This window comes from Callithrix jacchus, chromosome 4, assembly GCF_049354715.1.
Source record: "Callithrix jacchus isolate 240 chromosome 4, calJac240_pri, whole genome shotgun sequence".
NCBI lineage: Eukaryota > Metazoa > Chordata > Mammalia > Primates > Cebidae > Callithrix > Callithrix jacchus.
In genome coordinates this window covers 36,934,540-36,956,111 of record NC_133505.1, presented here as the reverse complement: position 1 = coordinate 36,956,111, position 21,572 = coordinate 36,934,540, and the positions used below count along the sequence as shown (strand labels likewise).

Genomic DNA, 21,572 nt, shown 5'->3' with positions numbered 1-21,572 from the left:
TGGGGCTTTATTTAGAATGTCAACTCCACACCTACTTCCTAAGACATGCTCCTTCCCCAGGATATTATATGTTAGGAACAAACCGTTCCTCTTAAACAGTTTTACTTCTTTGTTCTTTGAAAGGAGTTGAGGGAAGAAGATGAGGAAAGGAGATGTTCTTTCTTCTCCAAAGCAACTTCCTTATCCTTATACCTCCTCACGTCTAATTACTTAGTCACTGCTTGGTCAACAACTCTTCCCACCAGTCCCAATCTGTAGAAAAATATGCCTCTCCAGTTACTTCCTTGTTCCTGATTCTGCAAGTAATCTTTCCCACCTTTGCTGTTCCTGGACATGCCCAGACATGTCTCACCACCCCTCACCCCGAGCCCCTCCACAGACACATTTGTAACTGACCCGCACCTTCTTTACTTGGAAATTGCTAAACAATAGCCAATTGTGTTCCAACCCCAGCCAATGGAGGAAGGACATAGAGTAGGGACTGTGACAGGGATAAAAACCCCTTCTCTCCTTTGCTTGGTATGCTCTGGCAGCAGCCAAGAATGTGAGTGTCACCATTCTGCAGAAGTAAATTTCCCTTGCTGAGCAATCTGTCATTTAAGTGCTTGTTTTCTGTGTGACTCTGAGCAATTGTTTCCAACATATAGAATTGCAGGACTTAGACTTGAGTGGTAAGGCATGACGGTGTTCTGCCTTTCTGGCAGATAGGATGTTTTGGATTGCACGTATTTTCCAAAGAGGGCTGCAAAAATATCTTCCATCACACGTGGTTTTCTTTAGTCTGACCCACCACTCCCTCCTCAAGAGGTAAGGTCTCTCCACCCCTTAAACATGAGCAGATCCGGATCTGTGTTAGCCAATAAAATATGGCAGAAGTGTGGTTGTGTCAGTTTCACACACAGCTATTAACCATCCTGCCTGCATCTGTTTCCTTCCACTTCAAGCCCTGAACCATGTAAAACACCCATGCTATCATCTGAGCTCAGCCAACACATAGAATCCTATGAAAGAACATAAGAAATTCTTATTGTTTTCATGAATATCCTTTTCTGTCCTTCCAATTTCAACTTCTACATGTTCCTAGATCCAAAGTGAGTATCTTGTAGCCAGGATATGGTTAGATTCTGTGAGTCATGGATAAACACATCCATTCTAGTGAGAATACATGAGAACACATCTCATCCTTACTGAGATGCATTGAGGGTCTCTCCAGTACCAAGGAGTAAATGCAGAGAGAAACATGAAAGTGATGTCACTAGGTTGAGATTTTCAGAAACATGACCCTTAAAAGCAGGAAGAAAACACATCATATTTGCAAAGCCCTGGGTAAAAATCCCTTTTTACTTTAGTAATGATTACAAAAGAATTATTTCTCATAATTTCTAGAAAATTAAGGGAATGCTTGCTCCCTCGGCATCTCAAGAAACTTAAATGCATTTTGTGATTATATATTAAATTGGAACCACAAGCTTTGATCTGAGTAAAACTGAAAAGAAATGGGGACAGCTCCACTTTTGAGTGGCAACCATGGGACCCAAAGTGGCTTGGAAATACCCCTTTATCATTTATGCTTAACAATTTTTAATTCATTCATTCAATTTTTAGAAAACCCATATTATTCGTAATCTTGAAAAATTCCATGTCCGCCGGGCACAGTGGCTCACACCTGTAATCCCAGCACTTTGGGAGGCCAAGGCAGGCAGATCATGAGGTCAGGAGTTTAAGACCAGTGTGGCCAATATAGTAAAACCCGTCTCTACTAAAAATGCAAAAACTAGCCAGGTGTGGTGGTATGCACCTGTAATCCCAGCTACTCAGGAGGCTGAGGTGGGAGTATCACCTGAACCCTGGAGGCAGAGTTTGCAGAGAACCAAAACCACACCATTGCACTCCAGCTTCCAGCCCAGGTGACAAAGTGAGATTCCATCTCAAAAAATAAAAATAAAAAGGAAATAAATAGAGAGATAGGGAAACAGAGGGAGTGCATGTGACTAGCAGGAGGTTTAAGAGAGGCAGTCAGCTGACTGAGAAATGTTTACACAGAGAGAACAGAAACCTTAAAACGATATATACACACTAAAGTCTAAAATATCAGTTGTAATGAAGTCAAATTTTGACTATAAGAGCTCTAAAAAGTCCTTTCAGATCCCTTATCACCAGATGTTAGCCAGGAGGAGCAGTTGATATTCCTGGCTTTTCACCTTCTTTACCAAAAGGTATCCTCCCAAGTGCCTTAACCAAAGTTTTGACTCTTAGGCCACAAGTGGGTGGCCTTTGTTGTTCCCTGATGAGGTAGCAAACCTGAGCCATAGCAGAAGTGTTTAATCTTTTTTTTTTTTTTTTTTTTTTTTTTTGAGACAGTGTCTTGTTCTGTTGCCCAGGCTGCTTACGGCAACCTCCACCTCCCAGGTTCAAGCAATTGTCTTGCTTCAGCCTCCAAGTAACTGGGACTACAGGCTCTCACCATCACACTTGGCTAATTTTTGTATTTTTAGTAGACTCAGGGTTTCACCATGTTGGCCAGGATGGTCTCAATCTCTCAACCTCATGATCTGCCCACCTCAGCCTCCCAAAGTGCTGGGATTACTGGTATGAGCCACCGTGCTAGGCTGATGAGTGTATAATTTTAACTACCAGAGTGTTTGAAGTCAGATTTTTTTGCTCTTAATTTAGTCAAGGGAATCTGTTAAGGCTAGCCATGACACTACTATGTGTCCTCTTAAAACCTGATGTTTTCATTAATTGTTTAGAAGAAGAGATCTCTGAAATCTTTAAATTAAAAGCACACAGAGGGAGGCTGAGAAGGTGGTCTTGTTATGTAAATGAAACCTCTTGGGTAGTCAAATTCTTTGTCTTTTTTAACCAGCTGGGGGTTTTAGAGGTGCGACTTGACTTTCTGCAGCTGTGGGGTTTCCAGTATAGCTCCTGGGTCAGGGATCTCTACCTGCCTCCCAGAGGCCTATACCTAAGACAGAGAGCCCCCTGGGCTTCTTGGTACAGGTGGACTGAAACTAATGGGCTAGAAAAAGAGAAACAGAGGTCAAATTTCTTACAGCCAGACCCTGCAGCACAGCTTCCCAGGGTCTCAGCGCCCTGGCTGGAGCTCCCCTCCCAACTCCCCTCACCAAGCCCCTGGTCCCACCACACGGCTGAGGTGGCCCAAGCCAGAGAGTTGCTGGAGCAGCAGCTGGAGTGGATCAGGCCCTGCTGGAGGGGGTGGGGGCCCAGGTCCTAGTGGTCAAGATCCAGAACCTGAAGGAACAAATAAGGAGGCACCAAGAGAGCCTGTGAGGAGACACCCAAGCTTCAGTGTCCATGGCACCCCTCAGCACTGGAAATACTGTGCATCACTACCTAGGAGCCCCAGGATCAGAAATATCCCAGCTGCTCCCAGGCCACTGGGAAAGTGGAAGAGACCACAAAAGGCCAGAAGTTGGCTGTGTGGTGGTAATACTGTGTCAACTTGGTTGGATTGAAGGATGCAAAGTATTGATCCTGGGTGTGTCTGGGAGGGTGGTGCCAAAAGAGATTAACATTTGAGTCAGTGGACTGGGAAAGGCAGAGCCACCCTCAATCTGGGTGGGTGGCATCTCATCAGCTGCCAGCATGGCCAGAATATAAAGCAGGCAGAAAAATGTGTAAAGCCTAGACTGGCTTAGCCTCCCAGCCTATATCTTCCTCCCATGCTGGATGCTTCCTGCTCTCAAACATCAAACTGAGTCCCCATCAGCTTTGGGACTCAGACTGGCTTCCCTGCTCCTCAGCTTGCAGATGACCTGTTGTGGGACCTTGTGATCGTGTGAGTTAATACTACTTAATAAATCCCCATATATATATCCTATTAGTTCTGTCTCTCTAGAGGACTCTGGCTAATACAAGAAGGTAGTGGAGGAGCCAGGGTTCTGCAGTCTCAGTCATCTTTCCTTGACCTCACCGCAGTGCACCTCAGCCTTGCAGGAATTTACCCTGGATCGTGTCCTAAAATAACCTCCCCAAACACAGTAAGAAGATGTAGCACTTACAGATACCACAGAAACACATGTCTTTCATTTCTAGTTAAGATGTTAAAAATTATGACAATCAAGAATAAGAGTTCAGGGGTGGTGCTGATGCAGAGGAAGGAAGCCATGGGGTGGGGGCTGTTGGGGGTGTGAGCAATGGTGTCTCCTTCACCCCCACACTCATGTCCTCTCCTGAAGGATAGATGGTCACATTCCAGAATTGGTGAGTCATCTACTGCATCTGTTCAATTGAAGAGAAAATATGGCATGTTCAGAATAAGGCATGAAAAGGGGAAAGTGAGGCAGGAACCCATGGCACACATGCAGATGCTGGTGTACTGTGTGGGTTCAGAGGACAGACTTGGGGCTGAGGAAGGACATGTAATATGATGCGAGAAGACAGAGACCCCACACGGAGGCCAGGAAAACAGCCCAACACAGCATCAAAGGCCAGGGGCATGAACCGGTAACACGTCCATTATGTATCAGGTGCCCATGACCTACACGACAGGCTTCAGAAGAAACATACTAACAAACAGGGAGGATCCAAAAGTTTCACGAGCTCAGCACTCACTGTGGAGGAGACGTCTGTCTCATCAGACAGCTCCTAACACTCACCTCAAAGCGATGCTGCCCATCACTGAGGATCCTGGCATCATTCTCATGTGACTCGAATGTGATGGCCAAGCCCTGACCAAACCAGCCTGCTCTGGCCACCTGAAAGGAGACAGAGAGTAGAAGCAGAAGACCCCCAGGGCAAAGACACCCAGAGGAAGGGATGAGGATATAAGGTAAATAAGATGCAAAAAATAACAGGAGAGTGGGGGTCCTTCAGGGTGTGGGGCTAACCTGATGCAGGTAGGGGTCGGAATTCTCACTCATGTCATAGATAAAGGCAGTGTTGATCCACTTGATGTCTGTGATGTGGCCAAATAGGATGGTAACCTTAGAATTGCTCATTGAAAATCCTTTGTGGTCATTCTTGGACACACGTGCAGAACAGCAAACAATTATAGTCACCTGAGCTGGTTCCTTGGCTTCCCGTTCAGTTTTCCTTAGGCCTCAGCTGCTGCCATCACCGCTGGCTGCCCTCCCCATTCCCCTAAATTCCAGATGGGTGTGAGGAGGTAGGGCAGGAAGAAATTGTGGATTGAGGTGCCATTTCCCAGCATTGGCGGTGGCGAAGGGACAGATTCATAAGCTGTCATTGAAGAGTCTCCCTGCCCTTTGCACAGTGTGTTTGGTCACCCCAGTGCTCATGGTGAACCCTGAGAAGAAAGAGGAACTTGACTATCTACAGAAAGTGCTAGTGCTGAGAAGGAGTGTAAGTGCCTGCAGGATGATGACTAAGGTCACCTGAGAGGGTGAGACAGGTGTCTGGTCCTAGACTTGGGGACCTTCTCCAGCAATTATGCAGCCTGTCATCTGTGCCCGGCATTTCCCTTGCATGTCTGACTTTGGCTTGGAGGAACAGGGTCTGAGGAGTGTGGGGTGAGGAGGTGAGGTCTGGGTGAGGCTTGAGTTGCCAATTGGCAGGGATATTCCCACCAACCTGGTCCTTCTTGTCTGATCCATTTTCTTGTGCCAAGAGTCCTGGAACGTGGGGGCTGGGGAGGGGAGCACAGAGGTCTGGCAGAGCCAGTGTCAGCAGGTCCCCTCCATTCTGACATCACCACTTCAGAGCACCTGGAGGAAAGCTGCTCCTCTGTGGAGTCCTCAGGTGTCCACGCAGCTTCTTCTGTGGTCAGCCTTGCCTGTGTGCCTGTGTGTGCTGAGAAGGGATCGGAGGGGAAAAGCATCACCAGGCACTTGCTTGGGCATCCTCGTTCCCTCCTGAGACACACCCGGCCCACTGCCCACAGAGCCCGGCCACCGCAGGGAAATTAGAACCATGGCTACAAGAAGCCTCCCACACTCCAGCATGTCAGGTTCCCAGTCTGGGTCGAGAGGCACCGCCGTCAACCTCTCTCCCTTTACAGAGGAAGTGACTCACCATTTTCATTACTTTGGCAGCGTCTGTGATTCCATGAGCCGCAGCTCTAGCTCCGTGGAAATTCCCTGTGCCTGTGTAAGCCAGACTTCACTGTTAGGGCTTGCACTCAAATAACTCAAGCAATTCATTTACAATTTGTATGGTCCCTGTGGGGAAAGGGAGGGAGAGTTAGATACCATCGCATTTTTGTACCTGCTAAGCAATTTTAAGTGAGATGTTGTTTTTTAAAGGCATGCCTCCTCCTGCTCACCTCCTGCCTCCTGTCTTGACAGGTCCATGCCCGCCTGCCCTGGAGACAGCTTCAGGCTTAAGTTGGGTGCCTGAGCCCTGCATTATGTCCAGGGAGAGTAGGGGAGGTTGCGAAGGAACAGGGCAGCAGGAAAGAGGGAAGTGGCACTGATTTCTCTGTTTGTTCCCGAAAAAAGAAGGAAATTGTGGCTTTTTGTTCAGAGTCCAGTGGAAAAATTGCCAATATTGACAGGGCTGTGGGAGGCCAGGGTGGCATTCAGCCTTGGGACAGTAATACAGTCTGTATAAACCCTGCTGCTTGATCCCCACATCTGACAAAGAGGATGAGCTGGCCTACCTGAATTCTATGCATATGTCTCAGCATTTCCTGTGATCCAGAGCCTCACCACTGCCTATACAGACATGGGCAAACAGAAGAGTCTGGAAAGTCATATTGAACCAGCAAAAGTCATACTTATGGGATAAGCCTTCTATGCCGTGGCACCCTCTTCTGCAGCCTCTTCTGGATTGGCTGAGGGAGGCGCATGAGGTCTGCAGACTTCACAGGGAGATAGTTTACTTGGCACAGGATTGCTTTGATCAACACGTGACAGCACAGAATGTTGTAAAATCACTTTTACAGATGATTGGGATTTTATCTTTATCTACTGCAGCCAAACCTGAGGAAATCTGTTCTTCACAGTTGCACAGTGTGCAGCTTTGGGGCTTGTTCAGGACATAAAATTCTTACTGTGGAATGAGTAAGTATAAAGGCCCCTGAGTGGTGTTTAAGTCCCCTGGCCACTGCGTCCTGGCTGAATGTATACATGCAGGTGGCGTCTCTAAATGACTCATACAAAGTGCTGTTGCCACGGCCTCCCCAGCAAATGTTTACAGATTGCGGAGCTTTCAGATCTCCGTGTGCTGGATGCTGACTGCTTAGAATTTTCCTAGGATGTACTCACTGCTTCTGCCTTGTAATTCTCTTCCCTTGAATTGACACAAAAGGTTTAAGAGCATTCGTGGTGTGACAGAGAGAACTGTGTCAAGTGGATGGTTCCATTTGCCATGGTTACAAGGGAGACTGGGAGCTCAGCACTGAAGCACTTCACGGGGGTTCCTGCTGAAGATGCACACAGCGTACAGACCCACAGACACAGCTTGGATTTGCTGGACAAACCCAAAGAGAGCCACATCGTCTGAACAAAATAGGATTTCTCCTGTCTCCATTGAGGTCCTCACCCCTCTCCACAGAGCAGTAAAGTGCACAGCAGAGGACAGGGAGCACTGTGGCCACACCAACATTCTCCACCAGAGGCACTGTGTGGAAGGGGCTGCTTAGCTCTCTTCTGTCTACTGCAGCGGAGGCATGCATTAGCTTTTACAGACATGTAAATGGAAGATGGCATCTCTTCTGCAGTAGAAGTATTTCCATGGATGGCATTGGGCAGGGAGAAGTGGTTTTTATTGAATGCTTAGAGTTTTTTTTTTTTTTTTGAGATGGAGTTTTATTCTTGTTGCCCAGGCTGGAGTGCAATATTGATATCTTGGCTCACTGCAACCTTCGCCTCCCGTGTTCAAGTGATTCTCCTGCCTCAACCTCCCAAGTAGCTGGCATTACAGGCATACACCACTGCGCCCAGCTAATTTTTGTATTTTTAGTAGAGATGGGGTTTTACTATATTGGCCTGGTTGGTCTCTATCTCCTGACCTCGTGATCTGCCCATCTTGGCCTCCCAAAGTGCTGGGATTACAGGCGTGAGCCACCACACCCAGCCTCTGTATACTTTCTTTCGTAGTTCTGGCTAAAAGTCATAAAGAATCTGCAATCAGTGTTACTTAATACTCTTTTCACCCTTACCCAAATCTTATCACAAAGAATAAATGAATTTCTGTTTGAAGAACTTGTTAATGTAGTGGCCTAATGCTGTGATTTTAAGAAGAAAATGCACAGCAAAGTTCTATGTAGCTGAAGGGCATGGCATCAACATGGTCTGTTCCCTGGCCATTGATGGTACCACTAAGTGCCTTACTAATGTCACTGTCCACCTGAAGGCCTAATGTGTACAGCTCCCGTCATTGTTATTAGTATTATTTTGAGATGGAGTCTTGTTCTGTCACTCAGGGTAGAGTGCAATGGTACAATCTCAGCTAACTGCAATCTCTGCCTCCCAAATTCAAGCAATTCTCCTGCCTCAGCCTCCCGAGTAGCTGGGATTAGAAGCATTGCATCATATTTTGTTGGGTATTATTGAGGTGGTGGCCTTATTGAGTCTTGTGTTTCCCTTCTAACAATGCTTCAGCACTGATTTCATACAAGGGAACTTGAATGAATAAATAAATAACATTTATTTTTTAAAAAGTCATGCTTTTGGGTTAGGGAAACTCTAGGATATTTAAGTGAATTCCCTGAACATTGTGAACACTGTAAGCAGGTGGGTGCATTGCTGTCTGATGCTATCTCCCCACAGAGCCTCCTCCACCCTGCCCCCTGCACTAGGAGGCTGACCATGACAGGTACAGCCTGTGCCCCTTCACCATCTGGCTTCTGCTTGGGTTTGGATGATAACAGGCACCTGCAGGAGATGGGAGTGTGGGAGGAGAAGTAACTCAGGGTTTCATTTCCCTCACTCCCTCTGGGCAGCTCTGTGGTTCTGCAATCACTTCAGCCTCTACCTACAGCCACTGGCATGCAGGGCTGCCCCTACTGAAAGCTATAGATTTCCTTGAGTTCTGGAAACTGCTCCTTTCCTTGCTCTTTTATCATCCCAGGGAGCTTCAGTGCCCCTTGTTGCTTTCTTTTTTTTTTTTTTGAGACAGAGTTTCGCTCTTGTTACCCAGGCTGGAGTGCAATGGCGCGATCTCGGCTCACCGCAACCTCCGCCTCCTGGGTTCAGGCAATTCTCCTGCCTCAGCCTCCTGAGTAGCTGGGTTTACAGGCACACGCCACCATGCCCAACTAATTTTTTTTGTATTTTTAGTAGAGACGAGGTTTCACCATGTTGACCAGGATGGTCTCAATCTCTTGACCTTGTAATCCACCCGCCTCAGCCTCCCAAAGTGCTGGGATTACAGGCGTGAGCCACCGCTCCCGGCCGCTTTCTTAGCCTTGCTGACATCTGTGTAAAAGGTACAATCTCAGGCCAGGAGCAGTGGCTCATGCCTGTAATCCCATCACTTTGGGAGGCTGAGGTGGGTGGATCACCTGAAGTCAGGAGTTTGAGACCAGCCTGACCAACATGGAGAAACCCCATCACTACTAAATATACGAAATTAGCCAGGCATCATGGCGCATGCCTGTGATTTCAGCTACTGAGGAGGCTGAGGCAGGAGAATCACTTGAACCCAGGAGGCAGAGGGTGCAGTGAGCTGAGATTGCCCCATTGCACTCCATCCTGAGCAGCAAGAATGGAACGCCATCTCAAAAAAATAAATAAATAAAAGGAAGAAAAAGGTATCATTTCTTTTCTACCAGGTCCCTGACTAACCACATGGTGCACCCAAGACACTGCATTAACACATCTATTCACAGTGTTAATTTAAAAAATTGACTTACTACAATAAAAAGGGAAAATAAGATGTTCTGGAAACAGAGCAGGAAGGAAGGCAAAGGTGGAAACAATCAATTTGGGGTGTCTGAGAAGCCCCAAGTGCAGAGGCTGCCCCGAGTCTTTAGAAGACAAGAAACAGAACTCACGACCCAAGAGTGAGAGACAGAGCCTGGCCAGAGCGTGATGATGATGGCTCCCCTACAGGATGCTATTCCTGGAAATCTCTGATCAGAGGGACGAGGTCAATGTGTGAAAATACAGACACATACAAAGTGCAGCTGAGGGCAGGATGGAGAGCTGCCAGGACCTGCCCTTGACCTCCATGGACTTGGAGAAAGGCTCACCCTGGAGATGTGTGAGGCCTCCAACCTGGAGCAGCACCCGCCCCTAAAGACCAGGCACAAATCACACCACAGGGAGGGATCCAGACAAATAGACGAGGAATGACCTCAGCAGGAACTTTGTGGAGCAGAGAGCGAGGCCGCGCACCACCCAGCACCTGCCCCTCCACCCGCCCTTCTCTCCCCACCTGGCCCCGCCTCAGCACAGAAAATCCTTATAATCCAAAAAAGGGAACCTATCCTCCTTTTTTTTTTTTGAGACAGAATTTTGCTTTCGTTACCCAGACTGGAGTGCAATGGTGCACTCTCGGCTCACTGCAACCTGCACCTCCCAGGTTCAAGTGATTCTCTCACCTCGGTCTACTGAATAGATGGGATCACAGGTGCCTGCCACCACAATCAGCTAATTTTTGTATTTTTTAGGGAGAGGTTTTTGCCATGTTAGCCAGGCTGGACTCAAACTCCTGACCTCAGGTGATTCACCCACCTCAGTCTCCCAAAGTGTTGGGATTACCGGCATAAGCCACTACACCCGGCCTCCATGTTCTCTTAATAGTTTGTAACATCTTAGCACAGCTTCAAAGAAGGGATGTGAGAATAATAACCCAGAGCAAGACATCTATTTAGAGTGAGTGAGTCACAGGGGAGATCTGGGAGGGAAACACTGTAACCCTTTCATTCCAGAAAAGGAAGGTTGATCCAGGGAAGGGGACCCCAGGCCTGGATATTGGGACTCTGTGGAAGGGGTTCTGGGGCATCAGAGGAATGGGTCCCTCTCCCTACATCCCCCCTGTGCTATGCTTGGGAGGAGGCACAGTTCATCAGCTACACCGCTGGGGGAAGAGAAGTCAGGATTCAGAGACAAGGGAGCTGAGAACAATCTGTGTCTTGCTGGTCTGCACAAGGCAGCTCCAAACTGTGGAGAACATGGTAATGACCAGATTCAGCTTAGCCACTCTCAGCCTCGACACCCTGAGCATTATGGGCAGGCCATCGCCATCCCCTACCTTCAAATCCAGGGATCCCCCACAACCCTAAGCTGCTCCCCAGCCTCAGCTCCTGTTGGCAATGGGCCCCAAAGATTATATTTCAGGAAGCTGTGAACACCACATCAGCATCAGGGACCCTGTCACCACCTGGAGAATGAAAATAAAGAGGACCCAGCAGAGCCTGCAGAAGGAGACTGTATTTGAGGCAGGACCGTGGGATGGGTGAGGAACAGGACCATGGCTCCACGCTCTCTATTCCAGGGGTTCAAGATGAGCTTCTCCTGCCACCCCTTCCTTGTTGGTTTTTATAGAGTAGACCCTCCTGACATTCTTATGAGGAGAGAAGACCCTGTTAGGTGCCATGGTAGAGGGGGGCCCAAGTGTCATGAATACCTCATTTATATTGCTACCAGCTGAGATTAGGAAATTAAACTGTTAAATTCAGAACAGGAAGAAAAGAAAGCGGAGGACCCTGAAATCTGCGTCCTGAATGTCTGTTTGCAGTGAAGGTCTTTCCTTCAGGGTTAGGGCCACCCAGTATCGTGGTCCTGACATTGCTATCCTGCTGTTCACATCTGTGAATGGGGCTGGACCCCCACCTTCCTCCAATATAAATAACTAGGAGGATCTGTCCACATATGCCTGGTACCTACATATTAGCTCATAATGTACAACAGTTTGGTAATATTTTATATCTTGTAGGAAATAAACAAAATAGAAGAATATTTTTATTAAAGATAATTCAGGTTATATGAGAATCAGATTCCAGGGGTCCTGGGTACCTGATCTCAATGTTTAGAATCCTCATGGGGGATCAGCGGAGTACAGAGCCCAGAAATGGCCATGAGACCTGAAGCTCCCTTGTGTAAAGGACCCTCCCCTGCACCCTGGGGCTCAGAGGGAACAGCACAGCTGACCCCAGGGTCTCCAGCCCTTAGCCTCTACTGTCAGCCTGCACTTTCTCAGCCTTCCAGAACCAAGCTTCTGGTTCCCAGCAGCCTCCTCTCTCACCCTTCACCTTCTCTGATTGGGACCATTGGCCACTTGACAGGCAGTGCCCTCCTTGTCAGTCTGCCTGGTTCCCTCTCAGGGCATGTGGCTTAGTGGCTTCACCATCCCCAGCTCTAGCAGGAGCAGGGAGAAGTGAATAAGCAAGTCTCCCACTCACAGTGGGATCCCAACAGGTGAGAAAGGGCAAAGCCATCTCTCCAGCCTCTTGCATACATGAGAACTTCTTGCATATCCCATCTCCAAAGACTGGAGCAGGAAGCAGCAGGAAGCCAGCAATTGTTCCCATGATGGTTAGGATGAGCTTGGAAGGTGTTTCTGAGAAGGGAATGAAAGGGGCCTGGGCTTCCAGGTCAAAATCCTGACCCTGCCACAGGGCCCAGAGCAGCTTTCACTATGCCAGTTCTGTGAAGAGGTTTCCACCACACTCCCTCTTTACCTACCTCAGTTTAAGGAGCCTGAGCAGCCCCTCATGCTCCACACAGCACGGGGATACCTGCTTCTCTCCAGAAGGCACCACCATAGCCACCCACTTCTAGAAGGTCCCATCCCCCAGGCCTGGGGCCCCCATGCTATGCATTTTGGGATCTGGTCCTCCCCTTGCCACAGTCACATCAGCATAATCTCTCCTGGGTAGAAGCCCCAAGCCCAGCATCTCAAGGCGACTTTTCCATTAGGACCCGAGTGAGGAGTCACAAGTGCTGATGGCTGCTCCGAGGAGAGTCAGAGGCTGAGCCAGACAGTAGATTCTCATAGACAGAGAAAGTGTAATGGGAATCTCATCAGCCTCCTTGTGAGAGGGGCAGCACCGATTTTCTTTCTTTTTCTTTTCTGTGTGTGTGTGTGTGTGTGAGAGAGAGAGAGTTGGAGTTGCACCCTTGTTGCCCAAGCTGGAGTGTAATGGCACAATCCCAGCTTGCTGCAACCTCCACCTTCCAGGTTCAAGTGATTCTCCTGCCTCAGGCTCCTGAGTAGCTGGGATTACAGGTGCACACCACCACACCCTACTAATTTTTTGTATTTGTAATAGAAGCAGGGTTTCAGCATGTCAGCCAGGCTGGTCTCCAACTCCTGACCTCAGGTAATCTGGCTGCCGCGGTCTCCCAAAGTGCCAGATTACAGGCATGAGCCACAACGCCTGGCCAACAATTTTCAAAGTTAAAAATAGGTTCTGGATAAGCAATTTTCCTAATCTATCTCTAATGCTCTTTCTACAACTGTGTGTCATTGTCTACAAAGCCACTCTTTTGCTTCTAATGGGGATATTATATTTTAGTTTTAAAATTTTTGTTTCTTTTCTAATTTGCACTCACATTTTACATTCTTCAGATACTATCTGTTATAGTCCGATATTGAACCAGAAGTTGTTTGTTGGACTGCTTTCCTTCACTGTGTCTCCGCTGCTTCTGTTTCCCGGTGTTTCATCTTCTGATTACATATAAGAGCCCTCGGTGAAGATGGACCCAAGGGCATCACTGTTGACAAGGGTAACTGCTGTTCTTTCCCATTTACCTCCCTGCCCTCCTTCGCTCTGTCCACCCTCCCCACTTGCCCTCAGGAGAGCCTCAGGAGCCTGGACAGAATCCTCAATCACAAGAAGAAAGAAGATGGAATAAAGAAAAGAAGAAAGGAAGAAAGAAGAAGGGAGGGGAGGGGAGAAGAGAAGGAGGAGGAGGAGGAGGAGGAGGAGGAGGAGGAGGAGGAGAAGGTGAAAGAGGAGGAGGATGGTGCTGGGTTTGACCCCTCTTCCTTCCCATAGGGACACCTCGAGGGAACACAATTCCAGCTCCAGGAGGTCCTGAGGTGCGTGAGGCCCTGAGGACCCCAGTACCTGCCCGCGGCAGCGTCTCCTTGCGAAGCTCAGGCTTCTGAGCGGCCACCTAGTGCAGTGACCCATTAGGGGTTCCCTAGTGGCCTCCGCAATCCAGAACCTCTCCTCTGAGCTGCGGTTTGTGCCGCTGTCCAGGTCTGCAGGTCCTGGTTCGGGACCTGAAATCTCCCCTATGGTAGGCGAATTGAAAGTGTCCCCCGAGGAATCTCCGTCCAGGGCCACTGCGCAGCTGCAGGTGCAGGCCCTGGACCTGTCCAGGTGTCAGCTCCAGGAAGGGCCCGGGATGGGAGGGAAGTCTCCCCGCCCCTCCTGTCTCAGCCCGCCCACCCCAACTCCTCCCTCCCTCCCTCTGTGATTGGTCCCAGCAGAAGTCAGTCATTATCTAGACTGAAGGAGAAACATGGAGCAAAATGTTCCTAGTGCTTCCCCACCCGTGAGGGGTCAGATGAGGCCCCGCCCCCTCCACGCTAAGGAGACCTTGTCGTGGCTGGTCAGTGTGTGGTGGGGGGTAAGACTGTGCCTGAAGCCTGACGTCACTCACAGGCTGGCCCTGGTGGTGGTGCCTGAAATGCAACATGGCAAGCTTTGGGAAAACGGCGCTGCAAGACCCAAGGCCCGCCCGCCCCCTGGCTGGCTCATAGTGCTTATGACAGATGGGGCTGGCTAGTGGGGGAACATGTACCCCTAGCCTGGGTGCTGCGCTCCATAGAACACATTAACCCTAATGTGAGATAGGGACCCGCCACGACCTGTGCAAACATAACACGCGTCACCACACCAAAGGTGCGGTGAAACAAGTGGCCTCATCAAGGTCCGGCCCTGATGGACTTTGTACCCTTTGGGAGTTTTGGGGTCTGCGGGTACACAGGGTGGCCTTAGCTTACAGGGAACTGGACTGGACATTGTTCCTGAGGGTGGCCTTATGGACCTGCCACTGTCCTCCCCACATTACCCAGACGCCTGCATAACTGAGAGGCACTACCCTTCCAGTTTTTGAAGTGCAGCGAGCCGCCTGGCAGTTCTATCCCTTAGTATTAACTGTTCCTGGAGCAGGTGTTATGACTACAGAGGAAGAAGTGACGGCTGTTGCAGAGCATACCGCTCTGGTTCTGAATTACACACCCAAGCAGGCCTCCTCCTGTTGACCGATGAGGTTAATCAGATTAGAAAAGTTGTGTTATAAGACTGGATGGCCTTAGACATAGTACCTGCTCCCAAGGAGACACCTGTGCTTTGTAGGAACACAGTGCTGTACATTTATCCCTGACAATCAGCAAAACATAACATCAGCCCTGCAAGGGGTCGCATGGGGAATAAAGGTGGTCAAGGGCCTTACTGATGACCCCCTCCAGAGGTGGTGGGCGTCCCTAGGTTCTGGCCTATGCTGGATCCTGATAGTCATAAGTGGCATAGCTGGAATCTTAGCAGTGAGTTGTTGCTCTCTGTATTGTTGTTGTGGGTTATAGGTTCAGGAGTCCACCCTATGGGCAGGTGTCCCTACCCGGAAGATGCCATCGGCCTAGGGAGTGGAGTGCAAGGAGGATGGCGGTGCTTCAGTCAGAAATGGACCCAGGCAGCCTTCCAGTGCAGCATGACACAGTGGGTCTGGAGCTCAGGCGCATAAACCAATGCATTATGTAACGACGCCATGTAAGGCAGGTAATGTGACTACTCAGGTAAGCTCCTGCTTGCCTTGGAAGCATCATTGCCTGTAAAAAGTATAACTCCCTTGCTAACGATGTGCATAGTGCTTGCTCTCCCGCTCCCATACCGAGAGAAATAAAGCTCTGTCCCACCTGCCTACAATTCCATGACTGTTCTTTCAGCTACCTGCCACCTGTCCACTGACTCCCCTAGCCCCCCAGCTTGGGCTTGAACCTAACATATACGTACCACCACTAGCACTTAAACAAATCCAACAGAGAAAGAGATATTATGAACACTAGCAAAATACTTCAAGATCTTTGGAATAAATTTACTGAAAAATGCACAAATGCAAACAGCAATGCTTTATTTAAGGATATTTAATAAAGAAGCATTCCATATTCATGAATTATAAGTCTCAATGTGACAAAATTTGTCAACGTTTTCCAAATCTCTTTACTGAACATAATTTTAATTAAAATTACATATTTTTTTTCCCTGAGACAGAGTTTCTCTCTTGTCGCCAAGGCTAGGGTACAATGGCACAATCTCGGCTCACTGCAACCTCCACCTCCTGGTTTTAAGTGATTCTCCTGCCTCAGCCTCCTGAGTAGTTGGGATTACAGGCATGTGCCACCATGCTCGGCTAATTTTTTGTATTTTTAGTAGAGATGGAGTTTCTCTTATTGGTCAAGCTAGTCTCCAATTCCCGATCTCAGGTGATCTGCCCTCTTCAGCCTCCCAAAGTGCTGAGATTACAGGCGTGAGCCACCGTGCCTGGCTTAAAAGTCTAATTTTTAAAGGAACTTGGAAAGGTGCTTCTCCAAAACTGGAAAAGTTGCCAATGATAGAGAAAACACTCATGAAGTCAAAATGAATGGATTGACTTCATTTTATAGAGAGACATATTCTAAAGTCATCATCTAGGGATGATGAGAATGCTCTAAAATTAGATATGGTGATTTAAAAATCTGAATATGTGAAAAAACGTTGAATTGTGTACTTTAAATGGTGAGTTTTATGTGATTTATATCTTACTAAAGTTTAATGAAAGAAACATAATGAGATGTCATGACAAACCCACTAGAATTTCTAAATTAAAATCACTGACTATTCCAAATATTGGTGAGAATATGGACCATCAATAGCTGCCACACACTGCTCGCCATAGTGCAAATTGGCACAGTCACTTAATCTAGGACATCATCTCTTTGGGTGGGATATTATACACATACACCAGTAATTCCATTCCTAGGCATATTATTGTGAGTGATCTGTGCTCCAATATTGTGCGCCAGTGCACGTGTGCACCAACATACATGTGCAAGAAGGCTTACAGCAGCATCATTTGTAATTTTTAAATTCTAAAAGCAGAATGACCACAAAGGGAAAAGGATTAATTTCATGTGTGGTTTATTCATTCAATGCAATTCTACAAATAACAAAACAAGAACCCTTTAGAGACACCTATAACAACTTAGCAAGCATATATTTGAGCTAAAATAAGGTCTCATAAGAATACACATAGCACGATTCCATTTGTATAAAAAGTTCAAAATCTCTATGAAGTTTAAGATAACCTATATTGTTTTACAGACATATGCATGGGGGTTAAGTTTGAAAGGTGTAAACAGGATTACTATGAAATCAGGATGAGGGGGAACTCTCAGGACGGCAAAGGGATTATTGCTATGGGAATTGGTATGGAAACTTCTGTTTTGTTTTTGTTTTCCTGACTTGTTCCTTTTTCAGATGGATTTCCCCTTTAAACCCCTTTGTTAAAATGAAAATATAATTCAGGCCCTTCACTTTGGTTGTAACTTACAGTGTAAGACTGGCAAAAAAAAAAAAAAAAAAAAAAAAGCAATGTTAGCTACTTGTGTATAATTGGACAAATTAACCTTTGTTCACAAAAGAGATGGGCTCCGTGCTACACCACGAATCAGAGAAGAGACCGTGAACTGAAATGGGAACTTGGAATTGTCATTATTCTGTCATTATACTCAGGATCCTGTCCATGAAATATTGGAATACCGCTGTCCAATTCCCTTCTGCAGTGATGGAGTGTTTATGTCTGTGCTGTTCATTAGAGCACAGAAACAGACATTCATATTCTGTGAATTGTGAGTACTTGAAATGTGGCTAGTGCAAATAAGAAACTGACTTTTAAAATCTCTTTTATTTTAATTGATTGAAGGGTAAATAGGGCCCTGTGGACAAGGCAGAATTACAGAAACAAAATTCAGCATCTGCTGTCTCTGTTTTTTGCTCAGCCATCCATCATGTGACTGACTGCTTCATTGTTACTAATTTTGGAACGATCCCATTTCAAGGAAAAATGGGATTTCAGCTTCTTCAGTGATGAGACTTTCTTGCACTCAGCAGCTAATAAAATACCTGAACCCCCACCAAAAAAAAAAAAAAAAACATGTTAATCTCTGTTATCTCTGGGTATAGAAAATATGCTGAATTCTTATTTGTATGTGAAATAAATGTGTTTTTCAATAAGAGATTTTGCTTTAAGGTGAGAAATTTATCCGAGATACAGTTTTTTATTTCCTTTTTCCTCTTTCTTTCTTTCTCTTTTTTTTTCTTTTCTTTCTTTCCTTCTTTTCTTCTTTCCCTCTTTTGAGACAGGGTCTCTATTGCCTATGTTGGAGTGCAGTGGCGCAATCTTGGGTCACTGCAACCTCTGCCTCCCAGGTTTAAGCAATTCTACTGCCTCAGCCTCCTAAGTAGCTGGGATTACAGGTGCCCGCCACCACACCCTGATAATGTTTGTACTTTTAGTAGAGATGGGTTTCACCATGTTGGTTACTTATAATTATTATTGTTTGGCTACTATAGTGTAAATATCTTTTAAATCATCTGAAATTTAAAAATGTAGCAGTGTAATTCTATGCTGTATGAAAAAAAATTAAAATGCCCATCTCAGTTGCTCACACATGTAATCCCAGTACTTTGAGACGTCAAGGTGGGCTGATCACCTGAGGTCAGGAATTCAAGACCAGCCCAGCCAACATGGCAAAACGCTGTCTGTACTAAAAATACAAAAATTAGCTGGTCCTGGTGGCATACACCTGTAATCCCAGTTATTTGGGAGGCAGAGACAGGAGAATCTCTTGAACCAAGGATGTGGAGGTTGCAGTGAGCTGAGATAACACCACTGCACTCCAGCCTGGGCAACAGTGCAAGAGTCCATCTCATGTCTGTAATCGCAGTACTTTGGGAGGCCAAGGCAGGCAGATCACAAGGTCAGGAGTTGAAGACTAGCCTGACCAACATGGTGAAGCCCTGTCTCTACTAAAAATACAAAAATTAGCTGGGTGTGGTGGCACAAGTCTGTAATCTCAACTACTCAGGAGGCTGAGGCAGGAGAATCATTTGAACCCAGGAGGCAGAGGTTGTAGTGAGCTGAGATTGCCCACTGCACTCCAGCCTGGGCAGCAGAGTGAGACTCTGTCTCAAAAAAATAAATAAACAAATAAAAAAATTAAAAACAAGTTAAGCCTGTGTTATCTTGGTAAATTGGTTACAATACAAGAGAAGAATGTTGTATAATGTACCAAGGTTAACATTAAAGATGACAAACACCTCACACATTTCATTCAATTCATCAGATACATTTCACTGTGGATTGTGAGTGGAAGATGAACAGACCATTTGGGCATTTGCAGAGGACTTGGAATTTAGTGTCACATTTAAATGTATTTTATTTATTTACAGAAACTTGAGCATTTCCTACGTCTCAGGCACTCTTCTAGGTGGTTTTGATGCATTCAAACACATTTAATGTTTGTTTCAATTTTAAGAACTTTGATAAGTTTCTACAGCCCTTTTATAGTTCTTGTTCCTAGAACATTTCTTCCATTCATCTTTTTTCTTATTAATATTCAGATACACCTAGCAGCTGGTAAGTTTTGTAGAATAATTATTGGTCATTCATTCTACCATGATTTAGCTTAGCATTAAAGGTTTATAGAATTTCCTTTTAGTTTGTAATTTAGAAACAAGATTGGCATTTACTTCTTGTTGATATTCCCTAAGTTTTATTGTACACAACAGCTTCTGTTGGATAAGATCTCAAGGCCAGGCACAGTGGCCTATAATCCCAGCACTTTGGGAGGCTGAGGCAGGCAGATCACCTGAGGTCAGGAGTTCAAGATCAGCCTGGCCAGCATGGTGAAACCCTGTCTCTACTAACAATACAAAAACTAGCAGGGCATGGTGGCAGCACCTGTCATTCCAGCTACACGGGAGGCTGAGGCAGGAGAATTGCTTGAACCCAGGAGGTAGAGGTTGCAGGGAGCTGAGATTGTGTCATTCCACTCCAGCCTGGGCAACAAGAGCAAAACATGGTCTCAAAAAAAAAACAAACCCTCAAATAATCAGTTCAAGGTTGAACTGCTAACAGTAAGATTTGAAGTTAACATCACTTAATTCATTAATTAATTTTTTAGACATGGGGCCTCACTGTTGCCCAGGCTGGAGTGCAGTGGCACCGTCACAGCTTGCTGCACCCTTGAAATCCTGGGCTTAAGGGATCCTCCCACTTAGCCTCCTGAGTAGAGGATCAGGACCTTGAATTTAGCATTGCTTTTATATATTTTTTATTTATTTACAGAGACTTTGGAACTTATGATGTCTCAGGCACTTTTCTAGGTGCTTTTGATGCATTAAAACACATTGAAGCCTTGTATCAACTTTAAGAAGTAGCCACCATGCTAATCCCAAGTTAGAGCTGAGTAGCAACTTCGTGTAACTCCAGCCAAGGGCTTGATAAGCTTTTACACTTCTCATAGTTTTTATCTTCCTAGAATATGTCTTTCATTCATCTATTTTTCTAATTAATATTCAGATACACCTAGCAACTGGTTACATTTTGTATGATAATTTTTTGTCATTCATTCTACAGTGATTTAGCTTAGCATTAAAGGTTTATGGAATTTCCTTTTGGTTTGTAAATTAGGAACAAGATTGGCATTTACTTCTTGTTGATATTCCCCAAACTTCATTATACACAACAGCTTCTCTCAAATAAGATATCACATAATCAGTTCAAGGTTGAACTGCTAACACTAAGATTTTACATGAACATTTTATTCCCACTCTGCTGCCCAGCTGGAGTGCAGTGGCACCATCATAGCTTGCTGCAGCCTTGAACCCCAGACTGAAGGAATCCTCCCACCTCAGCCTCTTGAATACTTGGGACTACAAGGCATGCCTCATCATGCCTAGCTTGACATTTTATTTTATCAGATAGCAGAGAGAAGCACTTGCCTTGCAAAAATAAAATACATAAAATTTACAATGACTTTGCCAGACGTGGTGGCTCACACCTGTAATCTCAGCACTTTGGGAGGCTGAGGTCAATCTCCTGACCTCAATCACCAGGTCAGGAGATTGAGACCATCCTGGCCAACACTGTGAAACTTCATCTCTACTCAAAATACAAAAATTAGCTGGGTGTGGTGTTATGCACCTATAGTCCCAGCTATTCAGGAGGCTGAGAAAGGAGAATCGCTTGAACATGGGAGGTAGAGATTGCAGTGAACTGAGATCGTGCCGCTGCATTCCAGCTTGGCCACAGAGCAAGAGTCCATCTCAAAAAAAGAAAAAAATTACGACTTAATGACTCTGCCAATCTAATATATGACCTCAAATGGTAGTGGTTAAATTAGGAGCTAATCAGCCACTTTCAAAACACATTTTTCAAAATGAAATTTTAAAGGCAGTGTCATTGTTTATCTCTACTACTGCTCATAGGTTTAGTTGTGATCCTGCTGTGGAGTTTGTTAGAAAATTTCCTTGAGCTGTTTTAAATGGTCTTTTGAAAGCCAAACGCTGCAATCCTATAATCATACAATTGGGAAATGACTCCATATCAGGAAAAAAAAAATCAGTTGATATCAGGTTTTAACCACAGCTGCAAAACACCATCATAGCCACATATACATTTAGTGTTTGATTAAATAACTAGGTGCTA

The 21,572-nt window shown here is 46.1% G+C and overlaps 1 long non-coding RNA gene across 1 annotated transcript; it reads right to left on the bottom strand.

Annotated features, from left to right (window-relative positions):
* Positions 1–4,034: 4,034 nt before the first annotated feature.
* Positions 4,035–6,063, bottom strand: LOC144582311 (uncharacterized). The gene is made up of 4 exons (XR_013534778.1): positions 5,995–6,063; positions 5,554–5,772; positions 4,620–4,718; positions 4,035–4,242 (listed from the first exon to the last, which is right to left on the bottom strand). It is a non-coding gene; the product is annotated as an uncharacterized LOC144582311 (long non-coding RNA).
* Positions 6,064–21,572: the final 15,509 nt, after the last annotated feature.